A 26,225-nucleotide genomic window follows, 5' to 3' on the forward strand; every position below is an offset into this window, starting at 1 on the left:
TTAGTTCATTATTTTTTATTTTGATTTTATAAATATTTTAGGTTTTTTATTAAGATTATTAATTTAATTTTAAAATTTTTGTAATAATGATAGAATTAGTATATTTATTTGTATGAAATTTTTACCTTGTGAACTTATTATAAGGAACTAGGCAAAATTGATTTCCGCCTGTTTATCAAAAACATGTCCTCTTGTTTATATTTTGAGGTCTGGCCTGCTCACTGAGCGTATTTTTAAAGAGCCGCGGTATTTTGACCGTGCAAAGGTAGCATAATCATTAGTCTCTTAATTAGTGGCTGGAATGAATGGCTTGACGAGAAATCAACTGTCTCTTAATAAATTTTTGAATTTAACTTTTGAGTCAAAAGGCTTAAATTCTTCTTTAGGACGAGAAGACCCTATAGAGCTTGACATTTTACTTTTATATAGTTTTTTGTTTGTCTTTCTATATTTAATGATGATGTTTTGTTGGGGTGACATGAAGAATAGATAAACTCTTCATTATTATATCATTTATTTATGTTTGTTATTTTGATCCATAATTTATGATCATAAGATTAAGTTACCTTAGGGATAACAGCGTAATTGTTTTTGAGAGCTCATATCGACAAAGCAGATTGCGACCTCGATGTTGGATTAAGAAAAATTTTGGGTGCAGGAGCCCAATGATTAGGTCTGTTCGACCTTTAAATTCTTACATGATCTGAGTTCAGACCGGCGTGAGCCAGGTCGGTTTCTATCCTAAGATTGTTAATCCATATTAGTACGAAAGGACCATATGGTTAAAATATTTTTTGTTATATTGTTTAATATTAATTTATTTACTATTTTGACAGATTAATGTGTTGAATTTAGAATTCATTTATGTAGATTTTTTCTACAAATTGTATTGATACTTTATGATTTATTTATATTTATTTTGAATTTTCTTTTATTGGTTATTTGTGTTTTAATTAGTGTTGCCTTTTTAACTTTATTAGAGCGTAAGGTTTTAGGTTATATTCAGATTCGAAAGGGTCCAAATAAGGTAGGTTTTGTTGGAATTCCTCAGCCATTTAGAGATGCTATTAAGTTAATTTGTAAGGAGCAGCCAATTCCTATTATATCTAATTACCTACTTTATTATTTTTCCCCTGTTTTTAATTTAATGATTTCTTTAGCCGTTTGAGTAATTTTTCCTTATTTAACTTATATGTGTTCTTTTTCTTATGGATTTTTATTTTTTTTATGTTGTACTAGATTAGGTGTTTATACTGTTATAATTGCTGGTTGATCTTCTAATTCAAATTATTCATTATTAGGTTCTCTTCGTTCTGTTGCTCAAACAATTTCTTATGAAGATAGTTTAGCTTTAATTTTATTGTCTTTAATTATTTTAATTGGTATTTTTAATATGTTTGATTTTATAAACTATCAGCTTTATTGTTGATTTATTATTATTTCTTTTCCTTTAGCTTTAGCTTGTTTTGCTTCTTGCTTAGCTGAAACTAATCGTACTCCTTTTGATTTTGCTGAAGGGGAATCTGAGTTAGTTTCAGGATTTAATATTGAGTATGGTGCGGGTGGTTTTACTTTAATTTTTTAGCTGAATATACTAGAATTGTCTTCATAAGAATGTTATTGGCTTTAATTTTTTTGGGCGGTGATTTTTATTCTTTTATATTTTTTATTTAGCTTGCTATTATATCTTTTGGTTTTATTTGGGTTCGTGGAACATTACCACGGTTCCGTTATGATAAATTAATGTACTTAGCTTGAAAAAGTTTTTTACCTTTATCTTTGAATTTTTTTTATTTTCTTTGTTGGTTTAAAGATTTTATTTATCTCATTTGTTTAGTGAAATTTTTTGAGAAAAGTTAATAGAAGAGTTAAACTTCTAATTTTATGTTTTCAAAACATATGCTTTTCCTAAGCTAATTAACTTTATTCCTTAATTAATTTATCTCATGCGTTTGCGACATGGACATTAATTAAGAAATATGTGAAGTAAATCATTGTTAAGATTTGACCTGTTATAATATAAGGTTCTTCAACAGGTCGTTTACCAATTCACGTTAGTAAGCATACAACAACTACTATAATTCAGAATAAAATTTGATTAATAGGGTAAAATTGAATGCCTCAGAATGGTGTTTTATTATAAAATGGTAAAATTATTAAGATTCTAATTGATAAAAATAATGCAATAACACCTCCTAACTTATTAGGGATAGATCGTAGAATTGCATATGCAAATAGGAAATATCATTCTGGTTGAATGTGAACTGGTGTTACTAATGGGTTGGCAGGTACAAAGTTATCTGGATCTCCTAATAGGTAAGGATTAATTAAACATAGTATAATTAATAATGATGTTATTATTACAAATGTAATAGAATCCTTAAAGGTAAAGTATGGATGGAATGGAATTTTTTCAATATCTCCATTTAGTCCAAGAGGATTATTAGATCCTGTTTGGTGAAGAAAAAATAAATGAATTGCTGCTATAGCAGCAATAATAAATGGTAATACAAAATGGAATGTGAAGAATCGATTTAATGTTGCATTATCAACAGCGAATCCTCCTCATACTCATTGGACTAAATCTGTTCCTAAGTATGGGATTGCTGATAATAAATTAGTAATTACTGTTGCACCTCAAAAAGATATTTGGCCTCAGGGTAAGACATATCCTATAAATGCAGTTGCTATAACTAAAAATAAAATCACTGTACCAATTATTCAGGTATCTATATATATATAAGATCCATAGTAAATTCCCCGTCCTACATGTAAGTAAATACAAATAAAAAATATAGATGCTCCATTTGCGTGTAAGGTTCGGATAATTCAACCATTATTTACGTCTCGGCAGATGTGTACTACACTACTGAATGCTATTTCAATATTTGATGTATAATGTATAGCTAAAAATAGTCCAGTTACGATTTGAATTACCAAACATAACCCTAATAGGGATCCAAAATTTCATCAAAATGAAATATTTGTTGGGGCAGGTAAGTCAATTAAAGAGTTATTAATAATTTTAATTAAAGGATGTCTTAATCGTAAGGGTTTATTCATTAGTAATTATCTTTTTTTACGAATAGGTCCCTGATTAATATTGGTGATTTTAACAACTGCTAGTAGTGCTAAAAATAAATAAATTATTATTATTATTGTAATAATGAATGTTGGTCTATTATATAATTTTTCTAAAGATATTGTTATTTCTTGATAATTGATTGAATTATCAATATTTATAGTTTCGGTGTTTTTGAAAAAGTCTATAAATATAGATATATCTAGAATAATTAATATTAATATGATAAATACTCACATTATTAATGTAATAATTATAGTGATTGATTTAGGCTGAAATATTTCGTTTGATGCAATTCTTGTAATGTAAATAAATAATACTAGTATACCACCAAGAAATGTTAAAAATAAAATATATGATAATCAATATCTTCCTATTATTGTTCCTGTTATTAATACAACTAGGAAGGTTTGAAGGATAATAAAAAGCATTATTGATATTGGGTGTCTTAATTTAATAAAATTAATATTTATTACATTTGATAATGATATAATTATTATTTTGATCATTTCAGGGGTTAGTTTATTTAAAATACCGGTTTTGGGGACCGATGATGGAAGCTTTTCCACCTCTGAAGTTTTAAAAGTGGGGGCTGGACTTATTTCCGGTTTACAAGACCGGCGTTTTTTTTAAACTATTAAAACTAATGTTTATATTCTCTATTTTTACTTCTTTATTGATTTATTTTGCTGGTGTTTATGTTTTTTCTTCTAAACGTAAACATTTATTAATGGTTCTTTTGAGATTAGAATATATTGTTCTTTCTTTATTTATGTTAGTTATTGTTTTTCTTATTGAGTTTGATTATGATTATTTTTTTCCTGTTATTTTTTTAGTTTTTTCTGTTTGTGAGGGTGCTTTAGGTCTTTCTATTTTAGTTTCAATAATTCGTTCTCATGGTAATGATTTTTTTAATTCTTTTGGTTTATCTTTATGTTAAAGTATTTATTTATAACTATTTTTTGATCCCTCTTTGTTTATTAAATAATTGTTGATGGTTGGTTCATTCTTTAATGTTTCTGTCGGGTTTTGTTTTTATAATTTGTGTTTATTCATATGCTGATTTGAATATAATTAGATATTATTTTGGTATTGATTATTTTTCTTTTAGTTTAATTTTACTTAGTTTTTGGATTTGTTCTTTAATAATCACTGCTAGAGGTTCAGTTTATTTAAGTTCATATCATTCTAATTTTTTTGTTTTTATGGTTTTGATTTTAATAATTATGCTTTATTGTTCATTTGCTAGATTAAGTCTTCTTTCTTTTTATATTTTTTTTGAGGCTAGATTAGTTCCTACTTTACTTTTAATTTTGGGTTGGGGTTATCAACCTGAGCGTTTGCAGGCTGGTGTTTATTTAATTTTTTATACTTTGGTTGCTAGATTACCTTTATTATTAGTTTTATTTAAGGTTTATGATTTTTCTAATACTTTATATTTTCCTTTATTGGTTGATTTTGGTTCTTATTATTTTATGTTTTATGTATTTATAATTTTGGCTTTTTTAGTTGAGATACCTATGTTTTTGGTTCATTTATGACTTCCTAAGGCTCATGTAGAGGCCCCTATTTCAGGTAGAATAATTCTTGCTGGTGTTTTATTAAAGTTAGGTGGTTATGGTATTTTTCGTGTTATAAAGGTTATTTCTTATTTGGGTTTAAAGTTTAATTATTTTTGATTGTCTTTAGGTTTATCTGGGGGTGTTATTGTAAGATTTATTTGTTTTCGTCAGGTTGATTTAAAGTCTTTAATTGCATATTCTTCTGTTGCTCATATAAGAATGGTTATTGGTTGATTGATGACTATGAATTGATGAGGTTGTGTAGGTTCTCTTTCTCTAATGGTTGGTCATGGTTTATGTTCTTCTGGTTTATTTTGTTTATCTAATATTATTTATGAACGTTTAGGTAGACGAAGATTATTAATTAACAAGGGTATAATTAATTTGATGCCAAGAATGGCTTTATGATGATTTCTTTTAAGATCATCAAATATGGCTGCTCCTCCTTCTTTAAATTTGGTAGGTGAAATTAGATTATTAAATAGAATTATATCTTGATCTTCTTTTAGATTCTTTGCTTTGATTTTTTTATCTTTTTTTAGAGTTGTTTATACTTTGTATATATATTCTTATTCTCAGCATGGGAATTATTATTCTGGTGTTTATACTTGTTCTCTTGGTTATTTTCGTGAATATCATCTTTTACTTTTACATTGATTGCCTTTAAATATTCTCTGTTTAAAGGGTGAATATTTCTTTGTTTAGTTTGCTTAAGTATTTTAATTAAAAATATTGTTTTGTGGAATCAATGATATGAAGTTTTTCATCTTAGGCCGTGAATTTATTTTCTATTTGTTCTTTGAGTTTTTTCCTTTGTTTATTTCGAGAACTATAATTTTTATTTTAGGTATTTATTATTTAATAATTGATTATAGAGTTTTTGTTGAGTGAGAGCTTTTCAATTTAAATGGTTCTATAGTTGTTATAACTTTAATTTTGGATTGAATATCTCTTATTTTTATATCTTTTGTTATATATATTTCTTCTTTGGTTATTTATTATAGAGAGGATTATAAATCAGATGAAAAGAATATAAATCGTTTTATTATTATTGTTTTAATATTTATTCTTTCTATAGGTTTTTTAATTATTAGTCCTACTTTAATTAGAATTTTATTAGGTTGAGATGGTTTAGGTTTAGTTTCTTATTGTTTAGTTATTTATTATCAAAATGTAAAATCTTATAGTGCTGGTGTATTAACTGCACTTTCTAATCGTATTGGTGATGTTGCTATTTTAATTTCTATTGCATGAATGTTAAATTTTGGTGGTTGAAATTATATTTATTATTATGATTTTATTTCTAATTCTTTTGAAATAAAGCTCATTACTATATTAATTGTTTTAGCAGCTATAACTAAGAGAGCTCAGATTCCTTTCTCTTCATGACTTCCTGCTGCTATAGCAGCTCCTACTCCTGTTTCTGCTTTAGTTCATTCTTCTACTCTTGTTACTGCTGGTGTTTATTTATTAATTCGTTTTAGACCAATATTGGATACTTATAATTGTGGTTGATTTTTACTTTTAATTGGTTGTATAACTATATTTATGGCTGGATTGGGCGCTAATTTTGAGTTTGATTTAAAGAAGATTATTGCTCTTTCTACTTTAAGACAACTTGGTTTAATAATAAGAATTTTGGCTATAGGTTATCCAAAGCTTGCATTTTTTCATTTATTGGCTCATGCTTTATTTAAGGCATTATTATTTATATGTGCAGGTTCAATAATTCATAATTTGAAGGATTCTCAGGATACTCGTTTTATAGGATCAATTGTTAATTTCATACCTTTAACTTCAGTTTGTTTTAATGTTTCTAGTTTATCTTTGTGTGGAATACCTTTTTTAGCGGGATTTTATTCAAAGGATTTAATTCTTGAGATGGTTTGTTTAAGATGAATTAATTGTTTAATTTTTTTTCTTTATTTTTTTTCTACTGGTTTAACTGCTTCTTATTCTTTTCGTTTGTTTTATTATTCAATATCTGGTGATAATAATTTTTATTCTAGATTTTCTTTTGATGATAAGGGTTATTATATTTCATTTGGAATAATTGGTCTATTGTTTGTTGCTGTTTTTGGTGGTAGTCTTTTATCTTGATTAATTTTTCCTATTCCTCATGTGATTGCTTTACCTTATTATTTAAAGTTTTTAACTATTACAGTTGTTATTTTAGGTGCTTATTTAGGTTATCTTATTTCTAATTTTGATTTTTCTCATAATTTATTTTCTTTAAGTATACTTTCTTTTGTTAGATTTGCTGGTTCTATATGATTTATACCTTTTCTTTCAACTAAGTTTATTAGATATATTCCTTTAAAAATAGGTTATTATTCATCTAAGTCATTTGATTATGGTTGAGGTGAATTACTTGGTGGTCAAGGTTTATATAGATTATTTATTTATTTAATTGGTTATATTCAAGGTTGATATGATTCTAATTTCAAGATTTATCTTTTAACTTTTATTTTTTGAATATTTATTTTGGTAATATTGTTTTTCGTTTACTTAAATAGCTTATAATTAGAGCGTGACACTGAAGATGTTAAGGAAGTATTTTTACTTTTAAGTATTTATAAATATAGATATATTATTTTTACAGTGAAAATGTAATGTTTTATTTAAACTATATAAATTTTAGAAATGTTAACGGAGTTTAACCGCTAATATAAAAAGTTAGCAGCTTTCATATTGGCTTTACATTTCCTTAATTGGAACTATTATAGTTCAATTATATTATTAACAGTAATACGCCTCTTTTTGGCTTCAATTAATAAGAATAAGGGTAGCACATACCAATCTTCCAGGTCGAAACTGACTGCAACATTTCGCTTCTTATTCTATTTAAGGTTGATTGATAATATCAATACTTTTTGAATGCAACCCAAATGTTATATTTAACTACAACCCTTTATTCTGCTCATTGTAATGCTCCTTGGTTTCATTCATGGTATAGTCCTCCTAATAGAACTAGAATAAAAAATATTGTTGATACTGTTCAGATTATAATGTCTGAAGTTTTAAAAATAATTACAATTGGTAGAATTAGTGCAATTTCTACATCAAAAATTAAAAAGATTACTGCGATTAGGAAGAATCGTATTGAGAATGGTATTCGTGCTGATCTTTTTGGATCAAACCCACATTCAAATGGTGATCTTTTTTCTCGATCATTAATTAATTTTTTTGATAGTGTTGTTGCCAGGATTATAACAATTATTGGAATAATAAATCTAATGAAAACTCTTGTTGATAGAATTAGAATTGTTTTTCTTGATTTATATCAAGCTTTCTGATTGGAAGTCAAATGTACTATTTATACTAGAAAAACAATTATCTACCTCATCAATAAATAGAGATATATAAGAATAATCATACTACGTCTACGAAGTGTCAGTATCATGCTGCTGCTTCAAATCCAAAGTGATGTCTGGTGAAAATTGATTTATTGAGTGTCGAAGTAGACATGTTGATAAAAAGATTGTTCCAATAATTACGTGTAAACCATGGAATCCTGTTGCAACAAAGAATGTTGATCCATAAACTGCATCTGCAATGGTAAAAGGTGCTTCTCAATATTCATATGCTTGAAGTATTGTAAAGTATAGTCCTAATAACACTGTGAAGAATAATCCTTGTAGTGCTTGAGTATGATTAGATTCCATTAAACTATGATGTGCTCATGTTACTGTTACTCCTGATGCTAAAAGAATAGCTGTATTAAGTAATGGAATTTGTATAGGGTTAAAGGGTTGAATTCCTATTGGAGGTCATAGTATTCCTAGTTCAATTGTTGGTGCTAATCTTCTTCTAAAGAATGCTCAAAAAAAAGAAACGAAAAATAATACCTCTGATGCAATAAATAAAATTATTCCTCATCGTAATCCAATTGATACAAATCCTGTATGTAATCCTTGATATGTTCCTTCTCGTACTACATCTCGTCATCATTGAATTATAGTTAGTAGGGTAATTCCAAATCCAATTATGAATAAGTTAATATTAAATAGGTGGAATCATTTTGCTAGTCCTGATACTAGGACTATTGCTCCAATTGCTCCTGTTAATGGTCAAGGTCTATAGTCTACTAAGTGGAATGGGTGGTTTGAGTGAGTTGTTAACATAGGTTTAATATACTTCTCTAGAATATAGAGTTCTTAGAATTGAGAAAACATAGGCTCGAATTATTGCTACTGCTGATTCTAGAATTAATAGAAGTATTTGACCAATAATTAGTAATGAGATTAAGTTTATTACTATAGATGGTCCTGTGTTTCCTAATAAGGTTAATAATAAGTGTCCTGCAATTATATTTGCTGCCAACCGTACTGCTAATGTACCTGGTCGAATAACATTACTAATTGTTTCAATTAGTACTATAAATGATATTAATGCAGGCGGTGTACCTTGTGGTACAAGGTGTGTAAATGTATGATTAGTATGGTTAATTCATCCAAATAATATAAATCTTAGCCATATAGGTAGGGCAATTGCAAATGTTAATGCTAAATGTCTTGTTCTAGTAAAAATATAAGGGAATAATCCTATGAAATTGTTAAATAATATTATAATAAAAATTGAGATGAAAATGAATGTTGTTCCATTAAATGATTTTGGTCCAAGAAGTGTTTTAAATTCATTATGTAAGGTTAAATTTAGTTTATTTCAGATAATGTTAATTCGTGATGGTGTAAGTCAAAATAGTGATGGGATTAATAATAGTCCTAGAAATGTTCTAGTTCAATTTAATGATAAATTAAAGATGTTAGTTGATGGGTCAAATGTTGAGAATAGATTTGTTATCATTTTCAATTTAAGTTTTTTATTTCAATTGTTCCTTTTTCTGCTCTTTTAATAAGGTTAGGTTTAAATGAGAAGAAGTTTATTTGATTAAACAAGATTAATGTAGCTGAAAATATAATGAATAGTGAGAATCATATAAGAGGGGATATTTGAGGGATTTGGATATAATTTCCCCATCAGAAGTAGTCGTTAATTTACTATTATTTGGTTTAAGAGACCATTACTTACTTTCAGTCATCTGATGAATTTCAAGGTGTACTAATTTTTTTTAGTTACTTTAGATTGACACTCTAATGTTATTTATTTTAACTAACTCCTTAAATTATCTTAGATAATCACTTAATAAATAAATTTACTGAAGTTCTTTCAATTACAATTGGTATAAATCTGTGGTTTGCTCCACAGATTTCTGAGCATTGTCCAAAGAATAATCCAGGTCGATTTATTGTGAATGTTCCTTGATTTAACCGACCTGGCGTTGCATCAATTTTAACCCCTAATGCAGGAACTGCTCATGAGTGTAGAACATCTGATGCTCTTGTTAATACTCGTACTTCTGTATTTATTGGTAGGATTGTTCGGTTATCTACATCTAGTAGTCGGAATCCATCATTTTCTAGGTCTTGTTCTGGTGTTTATAAGTGTCAAATTCTACGTCTATGAAGTCTGAATATTCATATCTTCAATATCATTGTCGTCCAATGGTTTTAATTGTAATTATTGCATCTACTGAATCATCAAGTAAATATAATAGTCGTAATGATGGAAGGGCAATAAAAATTAATGTAATTGCTGGTAAAGCTGTTCAGATTGTTTCAATTAAATGTCCATGAAGTATATTACGGTTAGTATAGGCAATAAATAATATATAACTTAGGGCATAACCTACAATTACTGTAATTAATAATAATACGACCATAGTATGATCATGAAAGAATGATAATTGCTCCATTAATGGTGAAGCTCCATCTTGAAGAGATAAATTTGATCATGTTGCCATTAATAAATATTTTCTAATAAAAGGTCAAACCTTTATTTGTAGAGCTTAAATCTACTGCACTAATCTGCCAAATTAGAATCTAGAGATTAATGGTAATTCTGAGTAACTATGTTCTGCAGGAGGGTTATTTTGTAGTCATTCTGTTGATCTTCTTATGTTAGCTCTAAATATAATTACTCGGTTTGTAATCATTCTTTCTCATATAATTACAATGAATATAATGATTCCTACAATAGAAATTGTAGACCCAATTCTTGATACTACGTTTCATGATGTATATGCGTCTGGGTAGTCAGAGTATCGTCGAGGTATTCCTGCTAATCCTAGGAAGTGTTGAGGAAAGAATGTTAAATTTACTCCAATGAATATAATTGTAAATTGGATTTTTAATCATGTATTATTTATAGTTAATCCTGTAAATAGTGGATATCATTGAATGACACCTCCTATAATTGCAAATACTGCTCCTATAGATAATACATAATGAAAGTGGGCTACTACATAATATGTATCATGTAATACAATATCAAGTGATGAATTTGCTAATACTAATCCTGTTAATCCACCAATTGTAAATAGGAAAATAAATCCTAGAGCTCATAATAATGGTGGATTGAACTTGAATTTAGTTCCATATAATGTAGCTAATCATCTAAATACCTTAATTCCTGTAGGTACAGCAATAATTATTGTTGCTGATGTAAAATATGCTCGTGTGTCAACATCCATTCCTACTGTAAATATATGATGTGCTCATACAATAAATCCTATTAGTCCAATTGATAGTATAGCATAAATTATACCTAATGTTCCAAATGATTCAATTTTTCCTCTTTCTTGACATACAATATGTGAAATAATTTCGAACCCCGGTAGAATTAAAATATAAACTTCTGGGTGTCCAAAGAATCAAAATAGATGTTGATATAGAATTGGGTCACCCCCTCCTGCAGGGTCAAAGAATGATGTATTTAAATTTCGATCTGTTAATAATATAGTAATAGCTCCTGCTAAAACTGGAAGTGAAAGAAGGAGAAGTAATGCTGTAATAGCTACAGATCATACAAATAAAGGTGTTTGATCTAAAGTTATACTTTCTGATCGTATATTAATTGCTGTTGTAATGAAATTCACTGCACCAAGAATAGATGATACACCTGCTAAGTGCAGTGAAAAAATAGCTAGATCTACAGATGCACCCCCGTGTGCAATAGCTCCTGCTAGAGGAGGGTAAACTGTTCATCCTGTACCAGCACCATTATCTACTATAGAAGATGTAAGAAGAAGGGTTAGTGAAGGTGGTAGTAATCAAAAACTTATATTATTTATTCGTGGAAATGCTATATCTGGTGCACAAATTATTAGTGGAACAAGTCAATTACCAAATCCACCAATTATAATAGGTATTACTATAAAGAAAATTATTACGAATGCATGAGCTGTAATAATAACATTATAAATCTGGTCATCCCCAATTAGAGATCCGGGTTGGCCAAGTTCAGCACGAATAAGTATTCTTATTGATGTTCCTACTATTCCTGCTCATGCTCCAAATATGAAGTATAAAGTACCAATGTCCTTATGGTTTGTTGAGAATAATCATTTTTGCGGTAAGATGGCTGAATTTTAGGTGGTAGACTGTAAATCTACTTATGAGATGTTTTCTCTCTTATCATATTTAGGTCTTATATTCAATTATGATTCTAGACTGCAATTCTAGAGGTGTAAAATTTTACTAAGGCCTAAAAGATTATTCTTTTAATTATAACTTTGAAGGTTATTAGTTTGATTAACTTAAGTCCTTAGTATAATGAAATTAAGGTTGATGTTGAAATCAATCCCTTATGGTTTGTTGAGAATAATCATTTTTGCGGTAAGATGGCTGAATTTTAGGTGGTAGACTGTAAATCTACTTATGAGATGTTTTCTCTCTTATCATATTTAGGTCTTATATTCAATTATGATTCTAGACTGCAATTCTAGAGGTGTAAAATTTTACTAAGGCCTAAAAGATTATTCTTTTAATTATAACTTTGAAGGTTATTAGTTTGATTAACTTAAGTCCTTAGTATAATGAAATTAAGGTTGATGTTGAAATCAATCCTATTGTTGAAATTATTACTGTTATAGGAAGAATGATTCTTGATTTTTGGGACTTTATCTTTATAGATCACGAATTTTCTGTGTATGATATAATTAGAGCTGAGAATCTAATACGTATATAGTAGTAGAGTGTAATTGTAGTTAATACAACTATAATAGTTATAATAGTTGTTATATTGTTTTCTATTAATGATTGTATTACAATTCATTTTGGTAAGAATCCAAGGAATGGTGGTAGTCCACCTAAAGATAATAAAGATAAGAATATTATGAATTTAATTTCGGTTTTTATATTTCTGGCTGAATAAATTTGATTTATGAAAAATAAATTTATTTGCTTAAATAATAAAACTATAATTAATCTTAATAGTGAGTAAATAATGAAGTATAGTTCTCAGATGTTTTCTCTGACTGTTAATGATCTAATTATTCAACCTAGATGTCTGATTGATGAATATGCTAAAAGTTGTCGTAAGGATGTTTGATTTAAACCTCCTATTGCCCCAATAATAATTCTTAAGATAATAATTGTTCAAATAAAAGTTCTTAATTGAATACAATAAGATAAGACCATTATTGGGGCGATTTTTTGTCATGTTATTAATGTTAAACAATTATTTCATCTTGATGCTCCTATAACTTCTGGAAATCAGAAATGGAAAGGTGCAGCTCCAATCTTTAATAATAGTCTAGATCTAATTATTATTGATGGGATAAATTCTGTTTCCCATCCCATGGGATATTTTATTTGAATCAGCAAAATTGAAAATAATAATATTGTCGATGCTATTGCTTGGACAATAAAATATTTAATTGATGATTCATTTATTATTATATTTTTATTTCTTGTTAGGAGCAGGATAAATGAAAGTAAGTTGATCTCAAGTCCTATTCAAACCCCAAATCAGGAATTTGATGAAATGGACAGGATCGTTCCTATCATTAATGTTGATAGGAAGAGAAGTTTTGTAGAGTTGTTGGTCATTAAAAAGGAGAGGATTGATACCTCTATAAATGGGGTATGAACCCATTAGCTTGTTTTCTTACCTTTTTACATTAAGGTGTATGATGCACGTTAGTTTTTGATACTAAAGGAGGTAGTTTAAATCTATCTTATGTAATTTTAATGAAGGTATTTTATTTACTTTATTTACCCTATCAAGGTAACCCTTTAATCAGGCACTTCGTTTATTTAATATATAAATCGAAAGTTTTTTTTTGAAATTCTTTTATGTATTATTTTGTTTCATTAGGATTAATTTATCCTGCTCATTTTATTTTTTTTATATATATATATAATAAATAATTTATATTAATATATTACATTTAATTGAAATTAAAGTATTATAAGTTCATCTTACCATTATCAATTGATTATTTTAATGCAATTATTTACCTAGGATTATAGCTACTTATGTTTTTAGCTTAAAATAGGTTATTATAATATAATATATATAATAATATGTAATTTAATATTTAATATTATTATAATTGGATATAATAAATAAAATTATTAATTTAAATATGAAATATTATAATTAATATAATTATTTATATCCAATAGGAATTCAACCCTTTAACCCTATACAAATTCCATTACTTAATACAGCTATTCTTTTAGCATCAGGAGTAACAGTAACATGAGCACATCATAGTTTAATGGAATCTAATCATACTCAAGCACTACAAGGATTATTCTTCACAGTGTTATTAGGACTATACTTTACAATTCTTCAAGCATATGAATATTGAGAAGCACCTTTTACCATTGCAGATGCAGTTTATGGATCAACATTCTTTGTTGCAACAGGATTCCATGGTTTACACGTAATTATTGGAACAATCTTTTTATCAACATGTCTACTTCGACACTCAATAAATCAATTTTCACCAAGACATCACTTTGGATTTGAAGCAGCAGCATGATACTGACACTTCGTAGACGTAGTATGATTATTCTTATATATCTCTATTTATTGATGAGGTAGATAATTGTTTTTCTAGTATAAATAGTACATTTGACTTCCAATCAGAAAGCTTGATATAAATCAAGAAAAACAATTCTAATTCTATCAACAAGAGTTTTCATTAGATTTATTATTCCAATAATTGTTATAATCCTGGCAACAACACTATCAAAAAAATTAATTAATGATCGAGAAAAAAGATCACCATTTGAATGTGGGTTTGATCCAAAAAGATCAGCACGAATACCATTCTCAATACGATTCTTCCTAATCGCAGTAATCTTTTTAATTTTTGATGTAGAAATTGCACTAATTCTACCAATTGTAATTATTTTTAAAACTTCAGACATTATAATCTGAACAGTATCAACAATATTTTTTATTCTAGTTCTATTAGGAGGACTATACCATGAATGAAACCAAGGAGCATTACAATGAGCAGAATAAAGGGTTGTAGTTAAATATAACATTTGGGTTGCATTCAAAAAGTATTGATATTATCAATCAACCTTAAATAGAATCAGAAGCGAAATATTGCAGTCAGTTTCGACCTGGAAGATTGGTATGTACTACCCTTATTCTTATTAATTGAAGCCAAAAAGAGGCGTATTACTGTTAATAATATAATTGAACTATAATAGTTCCAATTAAGGAAATGTAAAGCCAATATGAAAGCTGCTAACTTTTTATATTAGCGGTTAAACTCCGTTAACATTTCTAAAATTTATATAGTTTAAATAAAACATTTCATTTTAACTGTAAAATTATTATATCTATATTTATAAATACTTAAAAGTAAAAATACTTCCTTAACATCTTCAGTGTCACGCTCTAATTATAAGCTATTTAAGTAAACGAAAAACAATATTACCAAAATAAATATTCAAAAAATAAAAGTTAAAAGATAAATCTTGAAATTAGAATCATATCAACCTTGAATATAACCAATTAAATAAATAAATAATCTATATAAACCTTGACCACCAAGTAATTCACCTCAACCATAATCAAATGACTTAGATGAATAATAACCTATTTTTAAAGGAATATATCTAATAAACTTAGTTGAAAGAAAAGGTATAAATCATATAGAACCAGCAAATCTAACAAAAGAAAGTATACTTAAAGAAAATAAATCATGAGAAAAATCAAAATTAGAAATAAGATAACCTAAATAAGCACCTAAAATAACAACTGTAATAGTTAAAAACTTTAAATAATAAGGTAAAGCAATCACATGAGGAATAGGAAAAATTAATCAAGATAAAAGACTACCACCAAAAACAGCAACAAACAATAGACCAATTATTCCAAATGAAATATAATAACCCTTATCATCAAAAGAAAATCTAGAATAAAAATTATTATCACCAGATATTGAATAATAAAACAAACGAAAAGAATAAGAAGCAGTTAAACCAGTAGAAAAAAAATAAAGAAAAAAAATTAAACAACTAATTCATCTTAAACAAACCATCTCAAGAATTAAATCCTTTGAATAAAATCCCGCTAAAAAAGGTATTCCACACAAAGATAAACTAGAAACATTAAAACAAACTGAAGTTAAAGGTATGAAATTAACAATTGATCCTATAAAACGAATATCCTGAGAATCCTTCAAATTATGAATTATTGAACCTGCACATATAAATAATAATGCCTTAAATAAAGCATGAGCCAATAAATGAAAAAATGCAAGCTTTGGATAACCTATAGCCAAAATTCTTATTATTAAACCAAGTTGTCTTAAAGTAGAAAGAGCAATAATCTTCTTTAAATCAAACTCAAAATTAGCGCCCAATCCAGCCATAAATATAGTTATACAACCAATTAAAAGTAAAAATCAACCACAATTATAAGTATCCAATATTGGTCTAAAACGAATTAATAAATAAACACCAGTAGTAACAAGAGTAGAAGAATGAACTAAAGCAGAAACAGGAGTAGGAGTTGCTATAGCAGCAGGAAGTCATGAAGAGAAAGGAATCTGAGCTCTCTTAGTTATAGCTGCTAAAACAATTAATATAGTAATGAGCTTTATTTCAAAAGAATTAGAAATAAAATCATAATAATAAATATAATTTCAACCACCAAAATTTAACATTCATGCAATAGAAATTAAAATAGCAACATCACCAATACGATTAGAAAGTGCAGTTAATATACCAGCACTATAAGATTTTACATTTTGATAATAAATAACTAAACAATAAGAAACTAAACCTAAACCATCTCAACCTAATAAAATTCTAATTAAATTAGGACTAATAATTAAAAAACCTATAGAAAGAATAAATATTAAAACAATAATAATAAAACGATTTATATTCTTTTCACCAGATATATAATCCTCTCTATAATAAATAACCAAAGAAGAAATATATATAACAAAAGATATAAAAATAAGAGATATTCAATCCAAAATTAAAGTTATAACAACTATAGAACCATTTAAATTGAAAAGCTCTCACTCAACAAAAACTCTATAATCAATTATTAAATAATAAATACCAAAAATAAAAATTATAGTTCTCGAAATAAACAAAGAAAAAAAACTCAAAGAACAAATAGAAAATAAATTCACGGCGTAAGATGAAAAACTTCATATCATTGATTCCACAAAACAATATTTTTAATTAAAATACTTAAGCAAACTAAACAAAGAAATATTCACCATTTAAACAGAGAATATTTAAAGGCAATCAATGTACAAGTAAAAGATGATATTCACGAAAATAACCAAGAGAACAAGTATAAACACCAGAATAATAATTCCCATGCTGAGAATAAGAATATATATACAAAGTATAAACAGCTCTAAAAAAAGATAAAAAAATCAAAGCAAAGAATCTAAAAGAAGATCAAGATATAATTCTATTTAATAATCTAATTTCACCTACCAAATTTGAAGAAGGAGGAGCAGCCATATTTGATGATCTTAAAAGAAATCATCATAAAGCCATTCTTGGCATCAAATTAATTATACCCTTGTTAATTAATAATCTTCGTCTACCTAAACGTTCATAAATAATATTAGATAAACAAAATAAACCAGAAGAACATAAACCATGACCAACCATTAGAGAAAGAGAACCTACACAACCTCATCAATTCATAGTCATCAATCCACCAATAACCATTCTTATATGAGCAACAGAAAAATATGCAATTAAAGACTTTAAATCAACCTGACGAAAACAAATAAATCTTACAATAACACCCCCAGATAAACCTAAAGACAATCAAAAATAATTAAACTTTAAACCCAAATAAGAAATAACCTTTATAACACGAAAAATACCATAACCACCTAACTTTAATAAAACACCAGCAAGAATTATTCTACCTGAAATAGGGGCCTCTACATGAGCCTTAGGAAGTCATAAATGAACCAAAAACATAGGTATCTCAACTAAAAAAGCCAAAATTATAAATACATAAAACATAAAATAATAAGAACCAAAATCAACCAATAAAGGAAAATATAAAGTATTAGAAAAATCATAAACCTTAAATAAAACTAATAATAAAGGTAATCTAGCAACCAAAGTATAAAAAATTAAATAAACACCAGCCTGCAAACGCTCAGGTTGATAACCCCAACCCAAAATTAAAAGTAAAGTAGGAACTAATCTAGCCTCAAAAAAAATATAAAAAGAAAGAAGACTTAATCTAGCAAATGAACAATAAAGCATAATTATTAAAATCAAAACCATAAAAACAAAAAAATTAGAATGATATGAACTTAAATAAACTGAACCTCTAGCAGTGATTATTAAAGAACAAATCCAAAAACTAAGTAAAATTAAACTAAAAGAAAAATAATCAATACCAAAATAATATCTAATTATATTCAAATCAGCATATGAATAAACACAAATTATAAAAACAAAACCCGACAGAAACATTAAAGAATGAACCAACCATCAACAATTATTTAATAAACAAAGAGGGATCAAAAAAATAGTTATAAATAAATACTTTAACATAAAGATAAACCAAAAGAATTAAAAAAATCATTACCATGAAAACGAATTATTGAAACTAAGGTAACCCTTTAATCAGGCACTTCATTTATTTAATATATAAATCGAAAGTTTTTTTTTTTGAAATTCTTTTATGTATTATTTTGTTTAATTAGGATTAATTTATCCTGCTCATTTTATTTTTTTATATATATATATATAATAAATAATTTATATTAATATATTACATTTAATTGAAATTAAAGTATTATAAGTTCATCTTACCATTATCAATTGATTATTTTAATGCAATTATTTATATAGGATTATAGCTACTTATGTTTTTAGCTTAAAATAGGTTATTATAATATCTATAATTAGATTATTTAACTAATATATATGAAAGTTAACTTAATATAAAAAAAGAATTCATATTAATAACATATTATAATAAATTACATAATTGTATAAAATATATTTATTATATTATTTAATCTTTCTTTATTTATTAGTGAAAAGAAAGATTAAATAAGAAAGAATATAATACATTTATTGCTATACATGTTCCATATTAATCTTTAATTATATATAATAGAGAAGTTGTTGTGGTCATACATAGGGGCGTTTCTTTTTTTTTTGTTAATGTTTGTGGTTTTTTTCTTTTTTTTTCTTTAAATATTTGAATCTTTTATTTTTTCCTGAATTAATAGATTTAAAATTTTCTTATTTTTTATTTTTAAAAGTTTTATTCTTGCTTGTTATCTTTATCAAAAACATGTCCTCTTGTTTATATTTTGAGGTCTGGCCTGCTCACTGAGCGTATTTTTTAAGAGCCGCAGTATTTTGACCGTCCAAAGGTAGCATAATCATTAGTCTCTTAATTAGTGGCTGGAATGAATGGCTTGACGAGAAATCAACTGTCTCTTAATAAATTTTTGAATTTAACTTTTGAGTCAAAAGGCTTAAATTCTTCTTTAGGACGAGAAGACCCTATAGAGCTTGACATTTTACTTTTATATAGTTTTTTGTTTGTCTTTCTATATTTAATGATGATGTTTTGTTGGGGTGACATGAAGAATAGATAAACTCTTCATTATTATATCATTTATTTATGTTTGTTATTTTGATCCATAATTTATGATCATAAGATTAAGTTACCTTAGGGATAACAGCGTAATTGTTTTTGAGAGCTCATATCGACAAAGCAGATTGCGACCTCGATGTTGGATTAAGAAAAATTTTGGGTGCAGGAGCCCAATGATTAGGTCTGTTCGACCTTTAAATTCTTACATGATCTGAGTTCAGACCGGCGTGAGCCAGGTCGGTTTCTATCCTAAGATTGTTAATCCATATTAGTACGAAAGGACCATATGGTTAAAATATTTTTTGTTATATTGATTAATATTAATTTATTTACTATTTTGACAGATTAATGTGTTGAATTTAGAATTCATTTATGTAGATTTTTTCTACAAATAGTATTGATACTTTATGATTTATTTATATTTATTTTGAATTTTCTCTTATTGGTTATTTGTGTTTTAATTAGTGTTGCCTTTTTAACTTTATTAGAGCGTAAGGTTTTAGGTTATATTCAGATTCGAAAGGGTCCAAATAAGGTAGGTTTTGTTGGAATTCCTCAGCCATTTAGAGATGCTATTAAGTTAATTTGTAAGGAGCAGCCAATTCCTATTATATCTAATTACCTACTTTATTATTTTTCCCCTGTTTTTAATTTAATGATTTCTTTAGCCGTTTGAGTAATTTTTCCTTATTTAACTTATATGTGTTCTTTTTCTTATGGATTTTTATTTTTTTTATGTTGTACTAGATTAGGTGTTTATACTGTTATAATTGCTGGTTGATCTTCTAATTCAAATTATTCATTATTAGGTTCTCTTCGTTCTGTTGCTCAAACAATTTCTTATGAAGTTAGTTTAGCTTTAATTTTATTGTCTTTAATTATTTTAATTGGTAGTTTTAATATGTTTGATTTTATAAACTATCAGCTTTATTGTTGATTTATTATTATTTCTTTTCCTTTAGCTTTAGCTTGTTTTGCTTCTTGCTTAGCTGAAACTAATCGTACTCCTTTTGATTTTGCTGAAGGGGAATCTGAGTTAGTTTCAGGATTTAATATTGAGTATGGTGCGGGTGGTTTTACTTTAATTTTTTTAGCTGAATATACTAGAATTGTCTTCATAAGAATGTTATTGGCTTTAATTTTTTTGGGCGGTGATTTTTATTCTTTTATATTTTTTATTAAGCTTGCTATTATATCTTTTGGTTTTATTTGGGTTCGTGGAACATTACCACGGTTCCGTTATGATAAATTAATGTACTTAGCTTGAAAAAGTTTTTTACCTTTATCTTTGAATTTTTTTTATTTTCTTTGTTGGTTTAAAGATTTTATTTATCTCATTTGTTTAGTGAAATTTTTTGAGAAAAGTTAATAGAAGAGTTAAACTTCTAATTTTATGTTTTCAAAACATATGCTTTTCCTAAGCTAATTAACTTTATTCCTTAATTAATTTATCTCATGCATTTGCGACATGGACATTAATTAAGAAATATGTGAAGTAAATAATTGTTAAGATTTGACCTGTTATAATATAAGGTTCTTCAACAGGTCGTTTACCAATTCACGTTAGTAAGCATACAACAACTACTATAATTCAGAATAAAATTTGATTAATAGGGTAAAATTGAATGCCTCGGAATGGTGTTTTATTATAAAATGGTAAAATTATTAAGATTCTAATTCATAAAAATAATGCAATAACACCTCCTAACTTATTAGGGATAGATCGTAGAATTGCATATGCAAATAGGAAATATCATTCTGGTTGAATGTGAACTGGTGTTACTAATGGGTTGGCAGGTACAAAGTTATCTGGATCTCCTAATAGGTAAGGATTAATTAAACATAGTATAATTAATAATGATGTTATTATTACAAATGTAATAGAATCCTTAAAGGTAAAGTATGGATGGAATGGAATTTTTTCAATATCTCCATTTACTCCAAGAGGATTATTAGATCCTGTTTGGTGAAGAAAAAATAAATGAATTGCTGCTATAGCAGCAATAATAAATGGTAATACAAAATGGAATGTGAAGAATCGATTTAATGTTGCATTATCAACAGCGAATCCTCCTCATACTCATTGGACTAAATCTGTTCCTAAGTATGGGATTGCTGATAATAAATTAGTAATTACTGTTGCACCTCAAAAAGATATTTGGCCTCAGGGTAAGACATATCCTATAAATGCAGTTGCTATAACTAAAAATAAAATCACTGTACCAATTATTCAGGTATGTATATATATATAAGATCCATAGTAAATTCCCCGTCCTACATGTAAGTAAATACAAATAAAAAATATAGATGCTCCATTTGCGTGTAAGGTTCGGAAGATTCAACCATTATTTACGTCTCGGCAGATGTGTACTACACTACTGAATGCTATTTCAATATTTGATGTATAATGTATAGCTAAAAATAGTCCAGTTACGATTTGAATTACCAAACATAACCCTAATAGGGATCCAAAATTTCATCAAAATGAAATATTTGTTGGGGCAGGTAAGTCAATTAAAGAGTTATTAATAATTTTAATTAAAGGATGTCTTAATCGTAAGGGTTTATTCATTAGTAATTATCTTATTTTACGAATAGGTCCCTGATTAATATTGGTGATTTTAACAACTGCTAGTAGTGCTAAAAATAAATAAATTATTATTATTATTGTAATAATGAATGTTGGTCTATTATATAATTTTTCTAAAGATATTGTTATTTCTTGATAATTGATTGAATTATCAATATTTATAGTTTCGGTGTTTTTGAAAAAGTCTATAAATATAGATATATCTAGAATAATTAATATTAATATGATAAATACTCACATTATTAATGTAATAATTATAGTGATTGATTTAGGCTGAAATATTTCGTTTGATGCAATTCTTGTAATGTAAATTAATAATACTAGTATACCACCAAGAAATGTTAAAAATAAAATATATGATAATCAATATCTTTCTATTATTGTTCCTGTTATTAATCCAACTAGGAAGGTTTGAAGGATAGTAAAAAGCATTATTGATATTGGGTGTCTTAATTTAATAAAATTAATATTTATTACATTTGATAATGATATAATTATTATTTTGATGATTTCAGGGGTTAGTTTATTTAAAATACCGGTTTTGGGGACCGATGATGGAAGCTTTTCCACCTCTGAAGTTTTAAAAGTGGGGGCTGGACTTATTTCCGGTTTACAAGACCGGCGTTTTTTTTAAACTATTAAAACTAATGTTTATATTCTCTATTTTTACTTCTTTATTGATTTATTTTGCTGGTGTTTATGTTTTTTCTTCTAAACGTAAACATTTATTAATGGTTCTTTTGAGATTAGAATATATTGTTCTTTCTTTATTTAAGTTAGTTATTGTTTTTCTTATTGAGTTTGATTATGATTATTTCTTTCCTGTTATTTTTTTAGTTTTTTCTGTTTGTGAGGGTGCTTTAGGTCTTTCTATTTTAGTTTCAATAATTCGTTCTCATGGTAATGATTTTTTTAATTCTTTTGGTTTATCTTTATGTTAAAGTATTTATTTATAACTATTTTTTTGATCCCACTTTGTTTATTAAATAATTGTTGATGGTTGGTTCATTCTTTAATGTTTCTTTCGGGTTTTGTTTTTATAATTTGTGTTTATTCATATGCTGATTTGAATATAATTAGATATTATTTTGGTATTGATTATTTTTCTTTTAGTTTAATTTTACTTAGTTTTTGGATTTGTTCTTTAATAATCACTGCTAGAGGTTCAGTTTATTTAAGTTCATATCATTCTAATTTTTTGTTTTTATGGTTTTGATTTTAATAATTATGCTTTATTGTTCATTTGCTAGATTAAGTCTTCTTTCTTTTTATATTTTTTTTGAGGCTAGATTAGTTCCTACTTTACTTTTAATTTTGGGTTGGGGTTATCAACCTGAGCGTTTGCAGGCTTGTGTTTATTTAATTTTTTATACTTTGGTTGTTAGATTACCTTTATTATTAGTTTTATTTAAGGTTTATGATTTTTCTAATACTTTATATTTTCCTTTATTGGTTGATTTTGGTTCTTATTATTTTATGTTTTATGTATTTATAATTTTGGCTTTTTTAGTTAAGATACCTATGTTTTTGGTTCATTTATGACTTCCTAAGGCTCAAGTAGAGGCCCCTATTTCAGGTAGAATAATTCTTGCTGGTGTTTTATTAAAGTTAGGTGGTTATGGTATTTTTCGTGTTATAAAGGTTATGTCTTATTTGGGTTTAAAGTTTAATTATTTTTGATTGTCTTTAGGTTTATCTGGGGGTGTTATTGTAAGATTTATTTGTTTTCGTCAGGTTGATTTAAAGTCTTTAATTGCATATTCTTCTGTTGCTCATATAAGAATGGTTATTGGTTGATTGATGACTCTGAATTGATGAGGTTGTGTAGGTTCTCTTTCTCTAATGGTTGGTCATGGTTTATGTTCTTCTGGTTTATTTTGTTTATCTAATATTACTTATGAACGTTTAGGTAGACGAAGATTATTAATTAACAAGGGTATAATTAATTTGATGCCAAGAATGGCTTTATGATGATTTCTTTTAAGATCATCAAATATGGCTGCTCCTCCTTCTTTAAATTTGGTAGGTGAAATTAGATTATTAAATAGAATTATATCTTGATCTTCTTTTAGATTCTTTGCTTTGATTTTTTTATCTTTCTTTAGAGCTGTTTATACTTTGTATATATATTCTTATTCTCAGCATGGGAATTATTATTCTGGTGTTTATACTTGTTCTCTTGGTTATTTTCGTGAATATCATCTTTTACTTTTACATTGATTGCCTTTAAATATTCTCTGTTTAAAGGGTGAATATTTCTTTGTTTAGTTTGCTTAAGTATTTTAATTAAAAATATTGTTTTGTGGAATCAATGATATGAAGTTTTTCATCTTAGGCCATGAATTTATTTTCTATTTGTTCTTTGAGTTTTTTTTCTTTGTTTATTTCGAGAACTATAATTTTTATTTTAGGTATTTATTATTTAATAATTGATTATAGAGTTTTTGTTGAGTGAGAGCTTTTCAATTTAAATGGTTCTATAGTTGTTATAACTTTAATTTTGGATTGAATATCTCTTATTTTTATATCTTTTGTTATATATATTTCTTCTTTGGTTATTTATTATAGAGAGGATTATATATCTGGTGAAAAGAATATAAATCGTTTTATTATTATTGTTTTAATATTTATTCTTTCTATAGGTTTTTTAATTATTAGTCCTAATTTAATTAGAATTTTATTAGGTTGAGATGGTTTAGGTTTAGTTTCTTATTGTTTAGTTATTTATTATCAAAATGTAAAATCTTATAGTGCTGGTATATTAACTGCACTTTCTAATCGTATTGGTGATGTTGCTATTTTAATTTCTATTGCATGAATGTTAAATTTTGGTGGTTGAAATTATATTTATTATTATGATTTTATTTCTAATTCTTTTGAAATAAAGCTCATTACTATATTAATTGTTTTAGCAGCTATAACTAAGAGAGGTCAGATTCCTTTCTCTTCATGACTTCCTGCTGCTATAGCAGCTCCTACTCCTGTTTCTGCTTTAGTTCATTCTTCTACTCTTGTTACTGCTGGTGTTTATTTATTAATTCGTTTTAGACCAATATTGGATACTTATAATTGTGGTTGATTTTTACTTTTAATTGGTTGTATAACTATATTTATGGCTGGATTGGGCGCTAATTTTGAGTTTGATTTAAAGAAGATTATTGCTCTTTCTACTTTAAGACAACTTGGTTTAATAATAAGAATTTTGGCTATAGGTTATCCAAAGCTTGCATTTTTTCATTTATTGGCTCATGCTTTATTTAAGGCATTATTATTTATATGTGCAGGTTCAATAATTCATAATTTGAAGGATTCTCAGGATATTCGTTTTATAGGATCAATTGTTAATTTCATACCTTTAACTTCAGTTTGTTTTAATGTTTCTAGTTTATCTTTGTGTGGAATACCTTTTTTAGCGGGATTTTATTCAAAGGATTTAATTCTTGAGATGGTTTGTTTAAGATGAATTAATTGTTTAATTTTTTTTCTTTATTTTTTTTCTACTGGTTTAACTGCTTCTTATTCTTTTCGTTTGTTTTATTATTCAATATCTGGTGATAATAATTTTTATTCTAGATTTTCTTTTGATGATAAGGGTTATTATATTTCATTTGGAATAATTGGTCTATTGTTTGTTGCTGTTTTTGGTGGTAGTCTTTTATCTTGATTAATTTTTCCTGTTCCTCATGTGATTGCTTTACCTTATTATTTAAAGTTTTTAACTATTACAGTTGTTATTTTAGGTGCTTATTTAGGTTATCTTATTTCTAATTTTGATTTTTCTCATAATTTATTTTCTTTAAGTATACTTTCTTTTGTTAGATTTGCTGGTTCTATATGATTTATACCTTTTCTTTCAACTAAGTTTATTAGATATATTCCTTTAAAAATAGGTTATTATTCATCTAAGTCATTTGATTATGGTTGAGGTGAATTACTTGGTGGTCAAGGTTTATATAGATTATTTATTTATTTAATTGGTTATATTCAAGGTTGATATGATTCTAATTTCAAGATTTATCTTTTAACTTTTATTTTTTGAATATTTATTTTGGTAATATTGTTTTTCGTT

At 26.6% G+C, this 26,225-nt stretch overlaps 1 long non-coding RNA gene across 1 annotated transcript in view; it reads right to left on the bottom strand.

The window, feature by feature from the left end:
- The window catches only part of LOC126278629 (uncharacterized), an 85,623-nt gene that overhangs the window by 2,026 nt on the left and 57,372 nt on the right, over positions 1-26,225 (bottom strand). The gene's annotated exons all lie outside the window — the stretch shown is intronic.

Source organism: Schistocerca gregaria, chromosome 6, assembly GCF_023897955.1.
Source record: "Schistocerca gregaria isolate iqSchGreg1 chromosome 6, iqSchGreg1.2, whole genome shotgun sequence".
NCBI classification, from domain to species: domain Eukaryota; kingdom Metazoa; phylum Arthropoda; class Insecta; order Orthoptera; family Acrididae; genus Schistocerca; species Schistocerca gregaria.